We start from the raw sequence: 24,685 nt of genomic DNA, 5'->3' as shown, positions 1-24,685 counted from the left end.
ACACGCCGATTGGTCTCCTTGCCGTTGCCCTTGTAAACGCGCGCCGGTTGTGATTTTGCATGTCATTTTGTTTTCCGTGCGCGTCATTTTTTGTCCTGCCTGGTTTCGCTTCACGCCGATTCCTGCCGTGCCCACGGAAGCGCGCGCTGGTTGTGACTGTGCTTGCAATTTTGTTACCCGTTCGCGGCATCCTTCGTCTTGTCTGGACGCAGCGGACGGAGCACGCTTCGTTTTCTGCAAAGCCCCTTGGCAACAGTTTCCTGTGCTGCGCGCTCGCAGTATGCCGGGTTGCTGTGCACTTAACTGCAGAAATAGACGTGAGGATGGTTTCGCCGTATTCATGATCCCGCAAGGAAAGCACGATGGCTTGCGGAGGAAGCAGTGGCTTGAGTTTGAGCATTTTATTCATTGATTTTACTCAAAGCTTTGATGTATCCAAATGAAGTACTAACAATGTCAGTTAAATTGAGTGCACTTTTGCCGTTCTGGCCGCCTTTATTCTCTAATACATTTGCGAAATCACCATTCACTAATTACCAGTCGCGCGCTTCAACATCTCATTTCATGGCACTATGAAGCTTCAAATCGATGCAAAAATGTGTTTCGCCGAAGAACATGCTTTTCAGAGGGGCACAAACAAAAACCAAAATACCCACAAAGTAACTTCCAGCACTACCAATGCTTTTGCTGGCATCTATGAAGATCTGGTAACTCAAGGCGGCCGCCCTCAAAACGCGCAAGCTTCCGATGCTGCGGATTGGCTACGGGCGCCTGGACGAAAAAGCGTGCCGTGTGCAGCGCTGGGAGCCGGCGGGCGAGGAGAAACGAGGAGGAAAGCGCCGCGTGGAGGAGAGTGTGGCCACTTTCTTTTATCAAGGGGTTTTAGTTACCAGCTGCGGCAGTTGCTAGGCAACGGCTCAGCTCGCGGTGTTCCCGCCGGCCACTGCGAAACAGCGAGAGTACGGTCAATGTAGCTCTCGCTACAAAAAAGAGAATATGGTCAATGTGAAAGCGACATAAGCCGTGTGATCACGCACGGTTAAAACGTTTCGAAAGTGGAGGACCAAACAATAATAACGATCAGTCGGTTGCCGCAATAAAAACAGGGATCTTAAATATCCTCGGCCGCGGTGGCTCAGGCTGCTAACCCGAAAGACGCGGGTTCGATCCCGGCCGTGGCGGTCGAATTTCGATGCAGGTGAAATTCTAGAGGCTCGTGTTCTGTGCGATGTCAGTGCACTTTAAAGAACCCCAGGTGGTCGAAATTTCCGGAGCCCTTCACTGGAGTGTCTCCCATAGCCTGAGTAACTTTGGGACGTTAAACCCAAATATACCAAACCAAACCTATGAATTAATCTTGATCCCTAATTTATTCTTTCTCCTACGGCGCGGTTCAGGTGTCCACCGAGATGTGAGAGAGATACTGCGCCATTTCCTTATTTCCTTTCCATAAAAACCAGTTTTAAATTATTTTCAGTGCACGACTTCAAGATCGAGCACGTTTGTTTTGCCAATATTCGCCCATCTTCAGGAACTATCGATATAATTTTAACCACAAAAAAATTGTGGAGGAAATACAAACGCAAGTGGCACTGCATTTTATTCTCCTCCGAAAAATCATATTGTAGATGTTTGAAAATAGGATTTCAGAAACGTGCCAGTCCTGAAAACGAAGCAATCCAAAAGGACAGAACGGAGGTGATTGCTGCCCAAGCAGCAGAGGTAATGGGACCAGTATTGGAAATATATCGGCAAAGGCGGTCCTGCTAGAGACCAGAGTGAAGCCTATTAGGCCGAATCACACGACGGTCCGTTCTCCCGCGCACAACGTGTTCATGCGTCATCACATTGAGAGGCGCGCTGTCGGCCCGCGGCCTGGTCAGTGCGCCTCTCAATGTGGTGACGCATGAACACGTAGTGCGCGGGCCGCGGGCGAATAGACCGTCGTGTGAATCGGCCTTTATCTATGATTCTTGGGACCGGCAGGCGCAACACGTGCTGCACCGTGTTATCGCCAAGAGATAGCCGGGGCCACAGTCTACGATTGCACTAAGAGACACGGTTGGAAACCGAGATAAGAGCGTACTTTGGCGAGGCGCATGAGGCAGTTCTTTCCCAGTTCAGCCAACGGACGTGTTGAACGGTATGCCTCCTGAAAGCGTGCAATACAAGCTGGGGCGCTATGCCGGAAGGCCCGAGTTTCATCCGAGTTTGCGATGACGGCAGTCAGTGAACGAAGATAGCGCGGAACGTGCGCAGGCAGCGGACAATAAAATGTAGAGATAAAGCCACGTAAAGGCGATACAAGCGCACCCTGCGCGCCTGCTTCACACTTCAAACACAATACGCTGCGCAATACCAGGCCGCAGCGCTACCTGAAGTTATCAGCGCCATGTCGGCAATCGCGAAACCGTGACTTCTCTGCTATCTATCTGCACACTCGCCGCTAGCTGTTTGACACGCCTTTTCGGGCGCGTTAAAGGCGTGTGTTCTCTTTCAGGCTCTATCTGTCTCTCCATTTCCGAAGACGAACAGTGCGCACTAGGTGCACTCTTGTATCAACCCTTTCTGTTCTCTCGAATACGTTAAAAGGCCACAGATAAATTGCGAACATTTTGTTCATTTCCAAATTTATTTTAAAATTTGAATCCAATAAAGCGTTATTGAAAAGCATAGCTTTAGGAAATTAACAAAGATTTTACACTTTCTGCCGCTAGTGGCGATAGTGAGACCATTGCTTGCAGCGTGGCTTGCATAGAAAATAGAGCGGCAGCCCACCGTGCCGAAAACGAGAGCTCCTGCGCTGACACGCCACCGGTAGGCGCTGCCTTCGACTGGAAAGACTGGGCAACTACTACACGCTGAATCTGTCTTATTTTTCGGCCAAAGCGATAATATATTTTATTGTGTCGTATATCAAAATATAACAGTCATGCATCTTCTGGCTTGCATAATACACAACAGCAAAAACTGAACAAGCACTGCACCCCCCGCGTCACTGCTGCTCTCTGCAGCGACCTCAGGTGGAGTTCTCCGCTGCTACGGCCGCTGCCGCACCCCGCTATGGCCAACCATTGCTTTTAGTACGCTCTTGGCGAATCTCAGCGGTAGAAATTGGCCGTGCGAGCGGCTGTGATGCGGCGTGAGAAAAAAATTGCTGCTTGCCTGTATTCAATGATTCATTACGTATGCCTGTTGTGTGTGACGCCTCTTTAGTGCGCTGCGGATGCGAAGAGCGTGCTACCCAGCGACACAACTCATATATGTCATCAGACGCTGAATAAAAGCTGTGAAGGTGGTGGCGCGCGTATCTGCGTAGTATTTGTTTACGTCGCGCACTTAAAGGTTTTGCGGACTGGTTTTGTCACTAACGTCGATCGCCGTTGTATACCGCAGTGACATCGCAATAATATTGTTCGGGCAGATGAAGGATCCTGTTTGTAATAATGGAAGCGGACTTATAACAGAGAAAGGTGTTACGGTTGTGAGTGCTTGCGTGCTGGAAATTACAAACTCTTTATTGCACTGGGTCTAGAGCAGCGACCGTTTGTCGATCCCGGATGTGTTTAACACGTTGATGCTGAGCTTTATCACCGATGAAAGGACGGCCAAGCCAAACACCTGTGATGCGATGTTGTTGCAGTAGGACGTGCTCCAAGCACCGTTTCGTCGTCGTGCTCCGTGTTTGACGCCTTGCAAGCAGGTGTGGCGCGCCGTCAGCGTTGTGCTATGTCTTACGTGGTTGCAACAGGCTATAGTGTTGTGCAATCTTGGTATGCGAGCGAAGAAATCGGCGGCTGTCGCCACGTTGCGTGTCCTTCGCAGAGGTGCTTAGATTAATCAGCGATGACGTCTGTTTTGCCTGTTATTTGTCGATGGTCAATATCGTCGATGTCTGTCAGCAATCAGCACAGCCGCGCAGCATATCTGTAGCCGGCAGGAATGATGGGAGTGGCCCACCCATAGCGCGTACGCCTATAATTTATGTACGGCACGCCGGGGGCGTGACCAATGGTTTTGATTGACAGGTGAACTCGGAGCTAAACTCGTGAACGATGAAGTGCCCCGAATTCATCTCAGGACTGTCATGGAGGCAGCAGCAGCCTGGGTCATCGCTTTCTCTGACGGCAAATGTCAGTACGGCCGGCTGGACCCGTTTACTGCCATGGCCGACGACGAATTCCAGCGACATTTTCGCCTCTCCAAAACACCGGTACGATGGTTGTGTAAATAGTTAGGCGACGACCCACGCCTGCAGAGAGTGCGTACCGGGCCTCATTCGCTTTCGGTCGAAGAGCAAGTCCTCTGCGCCCTCCGGTTGTTCGCGACCGGGAGCTTCCAGGGGAGCGTCGGCGCCGACCGCTTTATTGGACGCCACCAAAGCACTGTGAGCCGCTGTGTGAGGGACGTCTCCGACGCGCTTATCGACGCGGCTGTGCAGAAGCGGTGGCTCGCTTTCCCCACGACTGCGGCCGAGCGTGCGTATGTTAAGGAGCGTTTCCTTCTGCGCGGCGGCATCACAGACGTCGTGGGATGCGTCGACGGGACCTACATTGGCGAAAAGATTTGGTTTGTTAGGGTTTAACGTCCCGAAGCAACTCAGGCTATGAGGGACGCCGTAGTGAAGGGCTCCGGAAATTTCGACCACCTGGGGTTCTTTAACGTGCACTGACATCGCACAGTACACGCGCCTCTAGAATTTCGCCTCCATCGAAATTTAGCCGCCGCGGCCGGGATCGAACCCGCGTCTTTAGGGTCAGCGGCCGAGCGCCGTAACCACTGAGCCACCGCGGCGGGTACTACATTGGCGAAAACGCCCCTTCGAAGTCCAGCCGTGACGTGGTGAAGGCCTACTATTTCACGAGGAAGGCACATTATGTATTGAACACAATGGTTGTAAGAATGCTCTGTTTTTGCTTTCATGCATGTCACGGTTAATGGAATGTTCTCCCATTTATTCGTGCTTGTGGTCCGTGTACTGTGAAGTGTCAGTGGATGTTAAGGAACTCCATATGGTTGAAGTCGTTGGCAGCCCTTCACCATGGCATGCCTGATCGCTTGAGTTACTTTGGGGCATTAAACCTCAAAAACCGCTTCCGTTTATCAGTAACTGAGCAGTTTTACACACAGTGTAGATAATTTTTTGTTTTACCTCATGTTTGTGCACGTAATAGGTGCATGGATTTTTCCAGCTATTTCTTGCATGCATTTTAATGGGTTTTTAAACGGTATCATTTGTGTCACTTGGCAGATTGCATTCTTATGCAATATTCATAATCGCAAGTCGCAATAAATGTTTCACTTTGGCTGAAGTGGAAAAGCTCCTGCCGGAAGCACTGGCGTCTGTAAGCCAGGAAAACTGGCAAAACTGTTGTGTTCATGTGGAGCAAGTTGAGGCTGAAGCATGGCAACGCGATATGATTGTTGACGCTGAAATTGAACCGGTTGTCTTCAGCATTTCTGACTCGTTCAACTCCTCCTCTAATGAGTCGAGCACCGATTCCAGTGATGAAGATTTGAGTGGCCTCGAGGAACTTGTCTGACTTCGAATTGATGTGTAATACACATGCTACCGAGGAAAGAGAGAGGACTCATCGCTTTGCTATGATCACCTTTGTGCGTGTGTGGGTGGAAATGTGAAATATGTGTGCATGTGGGTGTGTGTGTTGATCAGTCTACCGAGGAAATTGTAACATTTCCATCAAATCATTGCATCATTGCAATTCGTTGCATCAAAGTGTATCGGGCAGTAACTTGTAGTGTAGGTGGTGAGGTGGTCGTGTTAATAGTGTCTGTATAGAAGTTGAATTTTAAGGGAGGGCAAATAGTACTTTTACAATTAGAATACGTATACTGGTACACGTCGTCAATGTGTGCAGTTTTTGGAAGATTAACTGCAGAAAAATACGGTGGAGCTTAATGAAGCGTTGTGTCAATTATTCAGAAAGTATCTAAAAGTTTGAGAGCAAACTGGATTCATTTAAAATAATTTTGAACATGTACTGTTTGATTCGTTCGACTAACTGAACAGAAATTTATTCAATTATGCTGTCCAAAAAGTTCTAACATTCACAAACCCCTAGGCATTGGCCTCATTTTGTGTGTGAGGGTTGGGAAGGGTATGTATGGGTGTCTGATCTTCATGTCATGAAAAGGGATTCCTGGGTTGGTGTTGGCTTGCATTACTGTCAATCTCTAGTCGTTTTGACATGTTATGCAGTGCCAGTGTTGAGGTAGCCAGTACTGTATGTTTTGTCCTTAATTTTTCGGAGGTGTGAATGATTTCAAGCTGGCTCTTGCTCAGTTGAGTGTGAATTTGTTTCGAGTCACGTCTTTGTTAGTACATTGGTCAGGTTTTCGTTTTATCAAATAGTGTTGTTCGATGGCTCCACATTTTTTTTTCAGTTTTGGAGCACTTGACTGATTGTGTGTTGGTGTACATCCACTGCACGTGTCCTTTAATTTGTATGCACTGTGATCCATGCCACTGGCTGTTTCCGGAATAAACCATTTCTCGCAAACACTGCGGGGTCAGCATTCTTTATTGTCCTGTCTGATTTATTGTTGGCTCTTTCGAAATATTTTTTCTTAGCGTTGTACAACTTTTTCTGCATTCTTACTTGACGCTCCCAGAGCTTGGAACTCTTTGTACCTGGCTGCATGAAAATCCTGCCTGAGCAGCTTCTGCTCTTCTAGGAGAGCAGGGAAATCAAGCCAAGCTGACTTTTGAGGCAGTACTATTTTTTGTCACTGTGGGAATCAATACTATGTTCAAAATTTAACACTTAACACGGGAAAACAGACCATATCGAGGTGGTGTATGCATGGTGTATGGTGTATGCGGTATGCATCAAATGAACAGATGCATGCTGTTCATTTCAGAACACGGAATAATATTCAAGCGATTCTGAACAAAACGAGTTTTCTTATTCAAGTCACGCGAAATTCAACTTGCGATGAAAAAAAAATGTGGGAAAAAAAAGTTTAACCATGCGGAATTTGAACCCACGCACTCCCATTGCCTGTCGACCCTCCGGAGCGACGCGTTAGACCACACGGCCACAAAACAGCGTGGAGGGATACACCTCTCTTTATTTTTCTTTGCGGACTACTTCCATAGCCTTCACAGCGTTGCACATGATGTAGCGTTGGTAGCGTTCCCTCGCGGTACAAAGCAAAATTTAATATCGCATGAATCACTCTAAACCGCTTTAAATCCAAATCTTGCACACTATAAAATGCTTATAAAGGTGTACTAAGTGCATTATAAAATTCAACAAACCTCGTTTGTCTAATTGCACACGCAATGCACTTGGTGGAGCGACAGACAAATGAAAAGTGCACCGGCGGTTGGCTCACGTGACCCGTTCTTTGTAGACCGCCCAAGAAGCCGATGAGGTGGCGCCGATGTGATGATAAAGCACGGAATATATCCAGATAACCCAATGAAACTGGAGGCGTGACGAGGGTGGGATGTTGTCTTGCTACCATTAGTTCACTCATCTGAGGGCGTCGCCAGAGCTCGGGAAGATTCCGAGTTTCAGCAAACTCGGGCATTCCAGCATAGCGCCCCTGGTCGGGTTTTCCCCAGAACTTGACTGGAGGCCGCTGCTCTTCGTGAAGCCTATTCCTCAGCACAGGGTATGCGGCGCCTGTGGTCTGGTGGTCAGGAGTACGGTAATCCTTCCATGCATGCACGTGTTATGCAAGGCTTGCTACGAGCAGTGCGCCCAGGACGGCTTACACATCTGCCCGCTTGACGGCTGCGAATTCCAGGAAGAGGACGTGGAGCGCAGGAAGTGCCCCGCAGAGGAGGTGCTTCGACGAGAGGGACGTGGTTAGCAGAAGAAACTATAGACGACTGAAGCTTTAGGTTTCGAAGCGGAAGCTTCACTATGGGACCTCGGGCTTCAATCCCGGACCGAGCAAATTTGTCCTTCAGCTGAGTTAGAAGTCAAACAATGAGAAAAAAAAACTGAATCAGTATCTGTGATTGGGAGTCGAATCCGCGCCTGCGGAGGCAGATCTCCTTTAAGGGCCGCTCAGCGAGACCACTGGGCTATCATCACATTTTTTTTCTTTATTGCATGGAAATAGCGCCTAAAGGCAAAATCTAAGCATCCTTACGCCACAAAACACCAGGCCAAAATACCCCTGCATGTCCCCACCTTACAAAACATCAAAAGTCTGGGAGGCACACACATGCATCCAGATAGGTAAGCCAAGTAGACGGCTCTTGCAGGGCAGCATATATACTCCCCGCACCAAACCGCATTCTTTACGAAACACAGATTTCGACGACCGTGGTGATTCGTCGTGGCGGTCCATCATGCTGCTCTTCGATAGACTAAAGAGTCCCAGCAACATAAAAAGATCACATGGCACAATACAGTTTTTCTCCACAGGGGAAAAAAATGATATTGTACGGTGTGATCTCAATGTGCCTCTTAATTGTTCGTTGTAATATGTGCCAGAAGAACCAAACATGCACAGATCAAAACAATAGTCAATTGTCTCTGGTATACTGCACAGGCGGCAATTCACCGTCCATGGCGCAAGCATCTGCTTAGCATGACGCCATGCCTTCACAGACAGCGTAGATGTGTGCAGTTTAAAGAAGAATGTTTTTTCATCAGAAGAAATGCACATTCGCCTAACACGTTTTAAAATACTGGCGTCAGGGAACTCCAGAAAAAGTTGCCGATACAACGGTACAGGAAACAAATTCTCTGTAAGTGTCTGAGTCCTCTGCCTTCTGGAGAAGCTATACAGGTAGTTGAAAAAGCCCACAGTGAGAAAACTGAAGGTGTCAGACACTTTCTTAAGGAATCCCCATAAAGGTCCCTCACGAGTGTGTCTAGTCGCTGCGAAGAGGAAAGGCAAATGAGCACTGAGATGCCTAATAAGCACAGCTACTAAAAAAGGGTGGTTTGCCGATTTGAAAAATAAAAAAATGGCTGAGGCTTAGCTAAGTTTAAGCCTAGTCAGATGCGAAGCATATTGATGGCTAGGCTTGGCAATACATGGCTTTCCTTGGTTCAATACTTGGTCATTTTAATACAACCACTAGAAGTGTAGCAAGGGTTGCCGTGGCAGCTATATACGGGATCATAGGTGAATTATATGCAGAGTGTACAACCGCTGCCCCAGCACCGGCTACAACAGCATTCTTGACACCCATGGAGAGAACGTTGGAAACACCCTTAGTTATTCCACCACCGCCACCATTCCCTATAGACTGTATTGATGTACCCCCAGCAGCAGCAGGCAGCGCCTCTGATGTGGAGCCTCCACCGCCGCGGCCGACCGCGCGAGCCGGCAGCCCAACTCTCCTCTGCTGTGACGTCATGTTGTCACGTGGTCACGTGGTGTCACGTGGTCACGATGGTAGCTCCACCGCCGCGCTCGACGGGCTGTAGTGTAGCTCTAGTAACATGCTTCGCATAAAAAACACGACAAAAGCTGATGCACAAATAAGTGAACAAGGCCTATTCCACCAGACTCTAGAGAAAGAAATAGGTTATCGCGACGCATGGGTTCCCGGTGGAAACGCCATACAAAGGCAGCAAATATGCTGCGCATCACCTGCACCTTCTTCCTCGCACAGTGGAGAACCTGCAGCACATAGGCAAGTTTTGCAATTAAAAAAATTTGCAGACTTCAGCCACAGAAAACACTTACAGTTTCCTACCCAACCAAGCCTCGGTTTGTCGCCTCATAGAGATTGTCTGTGAAGTCCAGTATAGCTCCACTGTCGCGAAATTTGGTTGCGAGGAGCCCCTAGGTAGCGAAGGGTCCCGCAGTCCCAGCTTATTCCACCATAATAACTTGGCGCTGTACCCCAAATGGCCCAACCAAAACCCCTTGGATTTATCTAAATTAAGAACCGTACCTCATTCCTCGCAAAACTGTTCAGTCAAATGTAATGCCTCCAGCACACTCGTTTTGTCATAAGAAAGGAGAGCGACATCATCTGAGTAAAGTTTCGCTCTTTCTTCTCCTACCAAAAAGCGAATAGGTTCTTTTCTTCTTCTTTCCCTTGCACCAGGGGTGCCCCGTCGGAGACGGCTTGTTACTTGAAGGCTGAAGGTCTATAGGAGATGATACTTGCAAACAACAGAGAACTTGCAGGGAATATAAATTGAAGCTTTATATACAATAGTTTACATATATATATATACAAGTTGAGCAGTGAGCACAACAATAACATGGAACTGGCTAACATTTAGGGGAGGCCCCTACTCGGCATAGCCGAAGATGCGTTACATCTATCTCCGTAGCCCAAAACCTCTTTTCCGGGCTCCGGGACCCAGTTTTAAAGACACATGGGCCCGACCCACATTCGTCAGCATCCAATCGTGTCAAACTCTTAACACGATTGGTTATTAGCCGTGTGGCCCGCCCTCCAACTTCCTTGAGGCACATAACTCTCTCCCAAATGTACATATTGTAAAAAGGGCATCATTTTCCCTTAAAACACCGTACATTCCGAGAATTCACACACATACGGATTGGCCCCCCGGGTTACGTGCCCCGCCCCACACTTCCACCGTAGTAAACAAACTCTCTCCCCTATGGAAAGAAAAAGCAAAACACATAAGAACAACATGTCAAAACACTGCCACGGGTACGTTTGTCTCTCCAGTCCCCGTGACCTTGACGCTTCCCGGCACTAGGGCAATTGTCGGCTCCAACCCAGCTGCGACTGTCGCAAACATCGCCCGGGAGCGCAGATCCACTTTCCGATAAGAGTCGGATAACAATGGACTGCCGAAGCCACCAGTTGTCCTCCGGGGTCGGGGCGGCGACATAAGTCAAGCGGCCGCCACTGTCCCCGATTAAACAGGTGGCAGTGCTCGTCCTGTGCGGCGGCGTCTTCTGCGCGCGGCCCGTTTCTTGAGCCCGCGTTGTCGTCGAGCCTCGGGGCTATCCCGGACGCCAGCCAGCTGCACCGCCGCCCACAGCTCCCATTCATCCGGACGCACCGGACCTCGCTTCGTTCGGCAGTGTTCTCTTCTCAAAAGAAAAGCGGTCGAACCTCCGAACGAAGCGTCCGAAACTTAATTGGGCCGCAAGTGGTGTTTGTGAAGCCGCGGTGAGCTGTCGGCGTAAGATGAAACGGCGGCTTGACCTTTTTATGCTCTTGGTTCTTTGTCCACTGGCACACAGCGGCCCCGGCGAGGAACACGCGTCCTTCCCCAAAAGGGGACAATGGGAGGCTTGGGTGAGCCCGCTTTGCTGCCGGCTGCTGCCCGCTATGTGCTCTCCTCGCAGCCCCCCCCCCCTCCCCCGCCGGGGGCTCTCCGGGTTCTGCAGCGGCGACACCAAAGGCGACAGAAAGATGGGCGCTCCTAATGAGACCGCGCGCATCCACATATCTCCCTGGGGCCCGCTCAACGACGAAGCCCCCCTTCCTTAGCCGCGAAGAAAGGAGGGGGGAGGGGGGAATAAACACACATGGCGCATGCTAGCCCTCTACACGCCCCCCTCAAAATTCATCTAAGGGTTGCAGCACGCTTAGATGAATAAAACACACAAACAAAAGGGCTAGTGGCTTAACTACAACGCCAGCAGTCCCGCAACTCGGTTACAGCTTCCGCGTTACGCGCTACCTCTGCGGCTGCGGTCGGTCGTTTCCCTCCCGCGTGGCCAACAAACGACGTCGCGTACACACATGACGCGTGACAAATAGAGACGGCACTCTGCACTTGCTGTCCATGCCAGCGAGGAATTGCCGTTCAAGCCGTGCTTACCAAAGCGCGTGCCAACAATGTAAGCTACGGCTTCACGGACTGCATGCAGTGTCCTTCACAGCCCGCGGCACAGTGTTCTCATGTCTGAACTGTGCCGCTGGCAGAGTTCGCACTTTTCACCACACGTTCACATGACTGCTGCGGATGACACCAGGGGTTCCTCCCCGTCCTCCGCCACGGCCCGTACGCCGCCGTCCGAATGCCAGCAACAGTTATGTAGCCGAGATAATGCGTCAGCATTGCTGTGCGAGCTCCCTTTGCGGTGCTGCACCACTACGTTGTACCTTTGCAGCGCCAGCGCCCAACGTGTTAGCTTAGCCCCGTGTGGAGTGCTGAGCGTTAGAAATGCAAGGGGGTTGTGATCCTGTCGACTGCGCCAGTAAAGTTTCGCTCTTTCTTCTTCAACCAAAAGGCGAATAGGTTCTTTTCTTCTTCTTTCCCTTGCACCAGGGGTGCCCCGTCGGAGACGGCTTGTTATTACTTGAAGGCTGAAGGTCTATAGGAGATGATACCTGCAAACAACAGAGAACTTGCAGGGAATATAAATTGAAGCTTTATATACAATAGTTTACATATATATATACAAGTTGAGCAGTGAGCACAACAATAACATGGAACTGGCTAACATTTAGGGGAGGCCCCTACTCGGCATAGCCGAAGATGCGTTACATCTATCTCCGTAGCCCAGAACCTCTTTTCCGGGCTCCGGGACCCAGTTTTAAAGACACATGGGCCCGACCCGCATTCGTCAGCATCCAATCGTGTCAAACTCTTAACACGATTGGTTATTAGCCGTGTGGCCCGCCTCCAACTTCCTTGAGGCACATAACTCTCTCCCAAATGTACATATTGTAAAAAGGGCATCATTTTCCCTTAAAACACCGTACATTCCGAGAATTCACACACATACGGATTGGCCCCCCGGGTTACGTGCCCCGCTTCACACTTCCACCGTAGTAAACAAACTCTCTCCCCTATGGAAAGAAAAAGCAAAACACATAAGAACAACATGTCAAAACACTGCCACGGGTACGTTTGTCTCTCCAGTCCCCGTGACCTTGACGCTTCCCGGCACTAGGGCAATTGTCGGCACCAACCCAGCTGCGACTGTCGCAAACATCGCCCGGGAGCGCAGATCCACTTTCCGATAAGAGTCGGATCACAATGGACTGCCGAAGCCACCAGTTGTCCTCCGGGGTCGGGGCGGCGACATAAGTCAAGTGGCCGCCACTGTCCCCAATTAAGCAGGTGGCAGTGCTCGTCCTGTGCGGCGGCGTCTTCTGCGCGCGGCCCGTTTCTTGAGCCCGCGTTGTCGTCGAGCCTCGGGGCTATCCCGGACGCCAGCCAGCTGCACCGCCGCCCACAGCTCCCATTCATCCGGACGCACCGGACCTCGCTCCGTTCGGCAGTGTTCTCTTCTCAAAAGAAAAGCGGTCGAACCTCCGAACGAAGCGTCCGAAACTTAATTGGGCCGCAAGTGGTGTTTGTGAAGCCGCGGTGAGCTGTCGGCGTAAGATGAAACGGCGGCTTGACCTTTTTATGCTCTTGGTTCTTTGTGCACTGGCACACAGCGGCCCCGGCGAGGAACATGCGTCCTTCCCCAAAAGGGGACAATGGGAGGCTTGGGTGAGCCCGCTTTGCTGCCGGCTGCTGCCCGCTATGTGCTCTCCTCGCAGCCCCCCCCCCCCTCCCCCGCCGGGGGCTCTCCGGGTTCTGCAGCGGCGACACCAAAGGCGACAGAAAGATGGGCGCTCCTAATGAGACCGCGCGCATCCACATATCTCCCTGGGGCCCGCTCAACGACGAAGCCCCCCTTCCTTAGTCGCGAAGAAAGGAGGGGGGAGGGGGGAATAAACACACATGGCGCATGCTAGCCCTCTACACGCCCCCCTCAAAATTCATCTAAGGGTTGCAGCACGCTTAGATGAATAAAACACACAAACAAAAGGGCTAGTGGCTTAACTACAACGCCAGCAGTCCCGCAACTCGGTTACAGCTTCCGCGTTACGCGCTACCCCTGCGGCTGCGGTCGGTCGTTTCCCTCCCGCGTGGCCAACAAACGACGTCGCGTACACCCATGGCGCGTGACAAATAGAGACGGCACTCTGCACTTGCTGTCCATGCCAGCGAGGAATTGCCGTTCAAGCCGTGCTTACCAAAGCGCGTGCCAACAATGTAAGCTACGGCTTCACGGACTGCATGCAGTGTCCTTCACAGCCCGCGGCACAGTGTTCTCATGTCTGAACTGTGCCGCTGGCAGAGTTCGCACTTTTCACCACACGTTCACATGACTGCTGCGGATGACACCAGGGGTTCCTCCCCGTCCTCCGCCACGGCCCGTACGCCGCCGTCCGAATGCCAGCAACAGTTATGTAGCCGAGATAATGCGTCAGCATTGCTGTGCGAGCTCCCTTTGCGGTGCTGCACCACTACGTTGTACCTTTGCAGCGCCAGCGCCCAACGTGTTAGCTTAGCCCCGTGTGGAGTGCTGAGCGTTAGAAATGCAAGGGGGTTGTGATCCTGTCGACTGCGCCAGTAAAGTTTCGCTCTTTCTTCTTCTACCAAAAGGCGAATAGGTTCTTTTCTTCTTCTTTCCCTTGCACCAGGGGTGCCCCGTCGGAGACGGCTTGTTATTACTTGAAGGCTGAAGGTCTATAGGATATGATACCTGCAAACAACAGAGAACTTGCAGGGAATATAAATTGAAGCTTTATATACAATAGTTTACATATATATATACAAGTTGAGCAGTGAGCACAACAATAACATGGAACTGGCTAACATTTAGGGGAGGCCCCTACTCGGCATAGCCGAAGATGCGTTACATCTATCTCCGTAGCCCAGAACCTCTTTTCCGGGCTCCGGGACCCAGTTTTAAAGACACATGGGCCCGACCCGCATTCGTCAGCATCCAATCGTGTCAAACTCTTAACACGATTGGTTATTAGCCGTGTGGCCCGCCTCCAACTTCCTTGAGGCACATAACTCTCTCCCAAATGTACATATTGTAAAAAGGGCATCATTTTCCCTTAAAACACCGTACATTCCGAGAATTCACACACATACGGATTGGCCCCCCGGGTTACGTGCCCCGCTTCACACTTCCACCGTAGTAAACAAACTCTCTCCCCTATGGAAAGAAAAAGCAAAACACATAAGAACAACATGTCAAAACACTGCCACGGGTACGTTTGTCTCTCCAGTCCCCGTGACCTTGACGCTTCCCGGCACTAGGGCAATTGTCGGCACCAACCCAGCTGCGACTGTCGCAAACATCGCCCGGGAGCGCAGATCCACTTTCCGATAAGAGTCGGATCACAATGGACTGCCGAAGCCACCAGTTGTCCTCCGGGGTCGGGGCGGCGACATAAGTCAAGTGGCCGCCACTGTCCCCAATTAAGCAGGTGGCAGTGCTCGTCCTGTGCGGCGGCGTCTTCTGCGCGCGGCCCGTTTCTTGAGCCCGCGTTGTCGTCGAGCCTCGGGGCTATCCCGGACGCCAGCCAGCTGCACCGCCGCCCACAGCTCCCATTCATCCGGACGCACCGGGCCTCGCTCCGTTCGGCAGTGTTCTCTTCTCAAAAGAAAAGCGGTCGAACCTCCGAACGAAGCGTCCGAAACTTAATTGGGCCGCAAGTGGTGTTTGTGAAGCCGCGGTGAGCTGTCGGCGTAAGATGAAACGGCGGCTTGACCTTTTTATGCTCTTGGTTCTTTGTGCACTGGCACACAGCGGCCCCGGCGAGGAACATGCGTCCTTCCCCAAAAGGGGACAATGGGAGGCTTGGGTGAGCCCGCTTTGCTGCCGGCTGCTGCCCGCTATGTGCTCTCCTCGCAGCCCCCCCCCCCCTCCCCCGCCGGGGGCTCTCCGGGTTCTGCAGCGGCGACACCAAAGGCGACAGAAAGATGGGCGCTCCTAATGAGACCGCGCGCATCCACATATCTCCCTGGGGCCCGCTCAACGACGAAGCCCCCCTTCCTTAGCCGCGAAGAAAGGAGGGGGGAGGGGGGAATAAACACACATGGCGCATGCTAGCCCTCTACACGCCCCCCTCAAAATTCATCTAAGGGTTGCAGCACGCTTAGATGAATAAAACACACAAACAAAAGGGCTAGTGGCTTAACTACAACGCCAGCAGTCCCGCAACTCGGTTACAGCTTCCGCGTTACGCGCTACCCCTGCGGCTGCGGTCGGTCGTTTCCCTCCCGCGTGGCCAACAAACGACGTCGCGTACACCCATGGCGCGTGACAAATAGAGACGGCACTCTGCACTTGCTGTCCATGCCAGCGAGGAATTGCCGTTCAAGCCGTGCTTACCAAAGCGCGTGCCAACAATGTAAGCTACGGCTTCACGGACTGCATGCAGTGTCCTTCACAGCCCGCGGCACAGTGTTCTCATGTCTGAACTGTGCCGCTGGCAGAGTTCGCACTTTTCACCACACGTTCACATGACTGCTGCGGATGACACCAGGGGTTCCTCCCCGTCCTCCGCCACGGCCCGTACGCCGCCGTCCGAATGCCAGCAACAGTTATGTAGCCGAGATAATGCGTCAGCATTGCTGTGCGAGCTCCCTTTGCGGTGCTGCACCACTACGTTGTACCTTTGCAGCGCCAGCGCCCAACGTGTTAGCTTAGCCCCGTGTGGAGTGCTGAGCGTTAGAAATGCAAGGGGGTTGTGATCCTGTCGACTGCGCCAGTAAAGTTTCGCTCTTTCTTCTTCTACCAAAAAGCGAATAGGTTCTTTCCTTCTTCTTTCCCTTGCACCAGGGGTGCCCCGTCGGAGACGGCTTGTTATTACTTGAAGGCTGAAGGTCTATAGGAGATGATACCTGCAAACAACAGAGAACTTGCAGGGAATATAAATTGAAGCTTTATATACAATAGTTTACATATATATATACAAGTTGAGCAGTGAGCACAACAATAACATGGAACTGGCTAACATTTAGGGGAGGCCCCTACTCGGCATAGCCGAAGATGCGTTACATCTATCTCCGTAGCCCAGAACCTCTTTTCCGGCTCCGGGACCCAGTTTTAAAGACACATGGGCCCGACCCACATTCGTCAGCATCCAATCGTGTCAAACTCTTAACACGATTGGTTATTAGCCGTGTGGCCCGCCTCCAACTTCCTTGAGGCACATAACTCTCTCCCAAATGTACATATTGTAAAAAGGGCATCATTTTCCCTTAAAACACCGTACATTCCGAGAATTCACACACATACGGATTGGCCCCCCGGGTTACGTGCCCCGCCCCACACTTCCACCGTAGTAAACAAACTCTCTCCCCTATGGAAAGAAAAAGCAAAACACATAAGAACAACATGTCAAAACACTGCCACGGGTACGTTTGTCTCTCCAGTCCCCGTGACCTTGACGCTTCCCGGCACTAGGGCAATTGTCGGCCCCAACCCAGCTGCGACTGTCGCAAACATCGCCCGGGAGCGCAGATCCACTTTCCGATAAGAGTCGGATCACAATGGACTGCCGAAGCCACCAGTTGTCCTCCGGGGTCGGGGCGGCGACATAAGTCAAGTGGCCGCCACTGTCCCCAATTAAGCAGGTGGCAGTGCTCGTCCTGTGCGGCGGCGTCTTCTGCGCGCGGCCCGTTTCTTGAGCCCGCGTTGTCGTCGAGCCTCGGGGCTATCCCGGACGCCAGCCAGCTGCACCGCCGCCCACAGCTCCCATTCATCCGGACGCACCGGGCCTCGCTTCGTTCGGCAGTGTTCTCTTCTCAAAAGAAAAGCGGTCGAACCTCCGAACGAAGCGTCCGAAACTTAATTGGGCCGCAAGTGGTGTTTGTGAAGCCGCGGTGAGCTGTCGGCGTAAGATGAAACGGCGGCTTGACCTTTTTATGCTCTTGGTTCTTTGTGCACTGGCACACAGCGGCCCCGGCGAGGAACACGTGTCCTTCCCCAAAAGGGGACAATGGGAGGCTTGGGTGAGCCCGCTTTGCTGCCGGCTGCTGCCCGCTATGCGCTCTCCTCGCAGCCCCCCCCCCCCCCCCGCCGGGGGCTCTCCGGGTTCTGCAGCGGCGACACCAAAGGCGACAGAAAGATGGGCGCTCCTAATGAGACCGCGCGCATCCACATATCTCCCTGGGGCCCGCTCAACGACGAAGCCCCCCTTCCTTAGCCGCGAAGAAAGGAGGGGGGAGGGGGGAATAAACACACATGGCGCATGCTAGCCCTCTACAATCTGCATAGGCTAAAATCTTAATTTCACGTTGCGCCAGGGAGAAACCACGGATAGTTGCGCTGTTAATAACACTGAGGCAAAGGGGTTCAAGATATAGGGCAATCAAGAAAGGCGATAATGGGGAGCCTTGGGGAGCAGATAATTTTAATGGAATAGGTTTGGTTAGTCTGCGGTATCAGAGGCCACAGCATCAAAACCAATATTAATATTGCACGTTCAGTATTGAAGACAGTATCAGATGAGACCGGATAAGTAGCTCTAATTCAGATTGACCTTGCCAAGGCCTTTGATAATGTTCGTCACGATTTCTTGTTTCCGGTCTTAGAACATGCAAATATTGGAGACGTATTGCTTAGGGGCATAAGACTGTGTTGTAAGGAGTCCTATACAAGGCTAATTGTTAACCAAGAGGTAACCAAACTAAGCTATTGTCACAGCCAATGAGCCTCGTGTTAAACTGCAACACACCCTCGCGCTGTGCATTAGAGAGCGTCGTATTCATCAACTTCCATCTGCTCCGTCCCGCGGCACTGCCTGCCCACCGTCGTCTTCTAGGTAGCACAGATTCGTACTTTGGCTCCGATCAGAACGTGGTTTCTCTGTAGTTTTTTTATTTGATTATGCGTTGGGTGTTTGAAGCTCGCTCACGTGCATTGAAGATGATGATGATGGATTTTAATGGCTCAAGGGCATCTGTCGCGAAGAAACGCCATGGCACGAGGTATTTTCTTCTGCTCAAGGCGGGGTCAAAGGCCCATTACCCAGGGATTTCACCCTAAGTAAGCCCAACACCAGATCAGGGGCAAGCTTGTACCCATTGTATCACTGGTGGGCACGCGGCGGAACTGGGGACCGAACCCCACACCTCCCACATGCGAGGCGGATGCTCACACAACTAGGCCACTGCAGTGGTACCTCACTTGCATTGTAGCGTTATGTTGAGCGGAGTACACTAGTAACTGCGCTCACCAGGTGCTATATTGAAACGAAAGCTTCACTACGGGAGCTCGTGCTTCGATCGCCGGGTGCTAGTTTTCACCTTCAAATGACCCTGAGCTTCGAAAGCAAAGGAAAGGCGCGTAACTGGCCCCTGGGACAGTGGACACTTCAGTCGGGCTTTAAGCTTCATGGCGTAGTGACAGACGTGCGCTGCATGCGTTGGCATTGACAACGTTGCGGCAGAAACGCGGCACTGACCGCCGTAATAGCTTGTGTGCAATCCGAGAGAGCCTCCGCTTTTCGTAGAGCAAAAGCTACCAAGAGCGCATGTGCGACGCAGCGTTCAAGTTTGTACTTTGACCATTTGGTCTGCAGAGGAGCTCAATAGCAACAATTAACATGAAGAAGAAAGGATGGAAACAACTTTTATTCGACAAAAAAAAATTCTTCCAGGGTGGTCCCCTACTGATCCAGGAGTCCACGGGCTTGTGCTTCACGTGAAACCCAATCCACCAGCCATTGCTGGCTGGCGGGCTGAGCGGTCGGTATACATATGAGTGAAGCCAATAGCCACAGAAACCAAAGAACAGTGGGTATTTTTTTCTATTTATTTTTTGGTGTGTTGATCAACGGAGAATATTGTTGAATGTATGCTATCGCTTAAATACAATTGATTATAAAATCAGAAGAAAAGAAAGATTTCTTCTGCTTTTTTAATCAGTTATCATTAAGCGACGAAATATTCAGTAATATTCTCCATTGATCAAAGCCACAAAATAAATATAAAAAATATCCCCTGTGTTCCTTGGTTTCAGTGCCTATTGGCTTCTCTCACATGTATATACTTATATACATAATATGGGTTGCGAGAGCATGAAGTGCATCACTGCTTAAAAGAGTATTATACGCTTCGTTAAAGGAAACATTTATTTGATTCGACGTTCCGATCGGAGGACCAATCTTTTTAACATTTATTAGGTCGGCGTTTCGGCCAGAAGCTGGCCTTCGTCAGGACTGAGTATGAAGGTATTGCACATTGGTTTAAAAGGGGGGAAGCAAGAAAAAGGGGGCAGAGGAGGTAAAAAAGGGGGAGGGGGTTGAAGGCAGGGGAGAAAAATATACACGAAAAAAGCCGTGGTGGCCAGGTTCAGCTGAAAAGCAGGGGGAAAAAAAAGGCGAAAGCTGGCATGTGCAGGCACGTAATTCGGCGTCACCTGAGGCGACGCAGGGTGGTTGTTGCTTCGAGGAAATAATGTTAATGGTATTTGGTGGGGGAGGTGTTGGCGCCGCGATGTGGGGGCGGAATTTCATCAGATCTCTGGTCTCTGAAGGGCGGACAGGATGCCTGGGTTTTCCCGGCCTGCAGTGTAATAAATTTAAAAATAAAGTATGAATCCCGTTGTTCCCGCTCACGGAAGCTGTGAAAACCGCTCTGTTGTAGCATAACCCTCAGCTTGTCGAACTCGCAATTTATTTTGGCTAAGGTGCTTCGACAGAGCGAGGTCAGGAAGGGATTTCGCGTGAGCACGATGGTTATTAAATTTAATTCGGAATGAATTCTCGGTTTGATCAATGTATTGCATTTGACACCTGCCACACTCGAGCATGTACACAACGTTGCTGGTGTCACAATTCAAATTTCCACGAATGGACTGTTTGAAGACGGAATGTGTGCTTTGAGCTAGCGTTGTTATCTGCATGTGCTTGCAAACTTGACACCGATTCTTTCCGCAAGGTAGGCAGGCTGCATGCTTTCGTCTACTGGTAGTAGAGCGGACTACCCAATTTTGTACATTTTGCGTTCGCCTTGACGTAACCCACGGAACTGTTGGGAAAATTTTGGATAGCCCATCACTTTGCTCGATGATGTTGAAGCGTTTTGTTAAGATTTTGTTGATGTTCGGTAGGTTACATGCGAAAGTTAAGATGATATGGGAGCGCTGGTCGTTTGGGGTTGCTGACTCAGGCTCATTAAAGAGTTCATTACGATTTATTTTGTCAGCCTTTCAAAAGGCGTCATCAGTAATAGAGGGCGGATAGCGTTGATGTTGCAGAACCGCCCGCATACCATTAGAATTTTGCACAAAGTCCTCCTAATGGGTGCAGAATCGCTTGAACCTGATGGCTTGGGAGTATGGAATTGAAGTTTTGCAGTGGCGTGGGTGACAGCTATTGAAATGAAGGTACTGCTGTCGGTCAGTTGGTTTTCTGTACGCACTGGTGATTAAGGTACCCTCCTCTACTCGAATTAAGACGTCGAGAATGCTAATCTGATTGGCAGGGTACGTGGTACGTGTGGGTGATGCTAATGTTTGGATGTACGTTGTTGAAGGAGGTAATAAATTGGGTGAGTTGGTCCTCTGTTTCTGTCGATATCATGAATATATCATCAAGGAAGCGTTTGTAAAGCCGGTTTTATCGGATATGAATTAAGAAAATGGGATTCAGTGCTATGCATGAATATGTTAGCATAGTTTGGTGCCATTCGTGTGCCCATAGCTGTACGACTCCTTTGTAGATAATAAGAGTTGTTGAATTCGAATGAGTTGAATTTGAGGACGATATTTGTAAGTTGCGCTATGGTGCTTCGGCTAGGCGAGTCTCGACCTTTGTATTGTTCATAGGACGTGACTACAGCTCGGATTCCCAGTATCAATTGAGAAGCGTAAGCCGAGCGCACTATGCCGTGACGACTTCCGGTGGATGTGACGTCCCACCGTTCCCGTGGTTATAGCGACGTCCACGCTATTTCGACGCAATTTTGACATTTTTGCTAATAATTAATTAACTAATTACTCGGCTGTCATAAAACTTTGCGTTTCGGTTCATTTTATTGCGAAAGCAATACTAGTTGCACTTTCAGCCCGTCGCGTAGCGAGGCCGGTAGCTACCATATTAGCATATTGAATTGGGTTGGATTGGATTAGATTGTATAACCGATGCATCGCCACAAGTCTAACCACAAGCTCCACCACCAGCTACACTACCAGCTGAACCATGGCGTAGCTACGGATATTGCTTTCGCAATTACCGGGCTTAACCAAGCTAAGCCACAACCATTTTTTTCCTCCTTTATCTGAAACAACCATTGGTTTTCTTCTTTTGTAGTTCCCGAGTTAAACGCGTGTGGCACGCTTTGTTAACGGACTACAGTATGAGCCATCAAAGGCTTTCGCCTTAATAAGGGAATTATGGATGGTGTTAACACTTTGGTCATTTCTCAGCATAAGTTTAGTGTATACGTGCTATCTTGTGCAATGCGCCAATTTCCCGAACCGGCAGTGCAGCCCCCGCTAAGACTCGCTGCTACTGACGATAAATTCAGCAGAATATGCTTTTAAGTGGAACATGTGACGCAATGACACTGAGGACTTCGGAATGTTAGAAAAAAAGGACTGTTGCTCCACCAACAGTTTTGCATGCGCAAGCGCACTGGGATATTCGGTAACTGCCCCTGGAAAGTTGAACAACTGACACCAATACAGCGGTCGACTGCAAACAGGATCAAAGCCAATGCTTACAGGGAACTGTAGCCGACTGGATTTGTTACATCACATCCTTGTTTTATTAATTTCAGGTCAAGTGCTGGAACGAAGGCAACGGCTGCGAGGCAGTGGTGGCAGCTTCCCAGCTTCCCCAGCATTTCCAGCGGGAATGTCGACACCACTCTGCACGGTGCCCCAAGTGTTCGGCCTCGGTTCTTTGCAGAGATGTGTGCTCACACCTGAGATCGGAGTGTGGTGCACCGTCGACGCCTCTTGCTCCAGAATCTGGCCATCAGCCCAGCGACACGGAAGATGCAACGCTTTCAACGGCTTTTAGACGAATCACAGAAGAGCAGGCGAGAGAAATAACAGCGCATCTAGGGCAGTTAATTAATGATGTTAAATGTCATGGTGATAAATTGAACGAAATGTCGCATGGGATAAACACTTTTAAAGAAGTGCTCAGAGGAGAACTGACGCAAGGAGTGCAACAAATTCAGGACAGTCTGACAACAGGGGTGCGCAAAACCACGAAGGATAACGAGCAGAACAAAGAGCTTTTGAGAAGGCGGAGTAATAGTGTCTTGAGGAGCCTAAACAAACTAAAAAAACTCTTTACAGATGAATTGTTCAGCGCAAGGAGAGAAAGCTTTGACAACTCTTCACGGATACTGGAATCAATTCAGAAAACTAAAGTTGAAGCTCTAGAGAATGGCGAGAAGACGCTGGGCCGCATTGAGAGCTTGCTTCGATGCGATGAACCACGAGCAGAACACGCGTTCTTCTATCTCAAAGGAGTCAAATCGCTAGAAGAAAAAGCGCTCGAAGAAGGTCATTCTTACTACGAGAGTGACCAGGTGTACCTTTGTGGATACTGCATGTCACCTGGAGTAACCTCAGAAAGGAGGGCGGAGCTGTGAGTCTGCACATGATGCTCCATTTGCATAAGGGTGACAAAGACGACACTGTCGAGTGGCCATTCCAGCACAGGATACGGCTGGCCGTCATGCACCCAAAGGAAAGAATGCAACTGGTCGTTGAAGTTGAGCCATACCCTGACTTGGAATTCGTAGAAAAGCCTACAAAACCAAGCAACAAATCAGTATTTTTTTCCTGATCCTTCGTTTAGCCTTCGCACTCTCTGGGACCATGGATACGTATTCGAGGACAAGCTTCGGCTTATGTGGGAAGTGCAGCCATGAGTTGCACTTACGGAAGACGCTGGACTGGCGCCATTTCTTTCTACTGGCATCTACTAATGCATTTTGTTGCTAATGCTTAATGTATACAGCACAGATAAACCCATCTGGAGCACAGAGTCTTTGTCTAGAATGATTTTGATATGCCACAGCTTCATTGCTTCATGTTTACCACTCTCCGTAACTCTACTTCCATACTCTGCTTGTGACAGCCGCACAGTACCTACAACAGGAAAAGACCCCTGCGGCTTAATAATGGGTCAATAAGCCGTTACTTTTGCGGCAATGGTACTGAATAAGCGTTATATATGCAGTTAATCCGTAGGAAAAAAAAATCGCCTCGCTGATTCAAAACGTGCCCTTGAACTAAGGCGACAAACTGGAAAAGAGAAATTACTAATCAAAGGAACTTCAAATTATGTTCTTGTGTTCTTTACTTTTGGCCTCTGGCGTGCCATGAATTAGAACGCCTGTCTTGGAAAACGCAACATAGTAGCCGGTTGTACTTTGACTTCATTTTCTACCTTTCGCACAACAAAGAGCGGGTGCTCTACTGCAGTTGCCGCGTGTGGCCGCCTGAGTTGTAGGGATAAAGAAGAAAGAAGTAGGTTAGGATATGTGCACTTCATTCATTCCTGACCTGGTGTTTATGGATGAGCCCTTCCCGGTGACAGAATAACATTACCGCGCGTGAGATGTTCGCAGAAGGCGAACATTCGTGCCTGAGAAAACTTGGCTGCAAAAGGAGCTTGAATACTTTTACCTGTCATGCTCGACGCTTACTTTTCCTATTAGTGCTCACGATGTCATGACGGTCCGGTGACTCAAAGCATTTTGAGCACAGGAGCCCATGTATGTCGTTCCCCCAAGCCTAGGCTGCAACTATCTTGGGGGCTTCGATTATCGGGCAATTCAACCTTGCTATGCACAGGTTTCAAACATAACTGAAAGGAGTAAAGCTTAATCGCTCTTCCTTACCATTACATTCTACGCCTTATAACGGCAGTGCTCCACAATTGAACCTAAAAAAAAAATGAAACTCGTTCTGCTAAAACATTGTGCAAGTACTATCCTTATTGCCCTATTCTGGTCAAAAATTCAAACTTGGGATGTCT

The 24,685-nt window shown here is 50.1% G+C and overlaps 1 pseudogene; it reads left to right on the top strand.

Annotated features, from left to right (window-relative positions):
- The first annotated feature begins 2,099 nt into the window (after window positions 1–2,099).
- Window positions 2,100–23,607, top strand: LOC149329594 (TNF receptor-associated factor 3-like; annotated as a pseudogene).
- Window positions 23,608–24,685: the final 1,078 nt, after the last annotated feature.

The sequence above is a fragment of the Amblyomma mixtum genome, chromosome 9 (genome assembly GCF_055824585.1).
Source record: "Amblyomma mixtum isolate Tamu chromosome 9, ASM5582458v1, whole genome shotgun sequence".
Taxonomy (NCBI): Eukaryota; Metazoa; Arthropoda; class Arachnida; order Ixodida; family Ixodidae; genus Amblyomma; species Amblyomma mixtum.
This window is presented reverse-complemented; position numbering and strand designations above follow the sequence as displayed.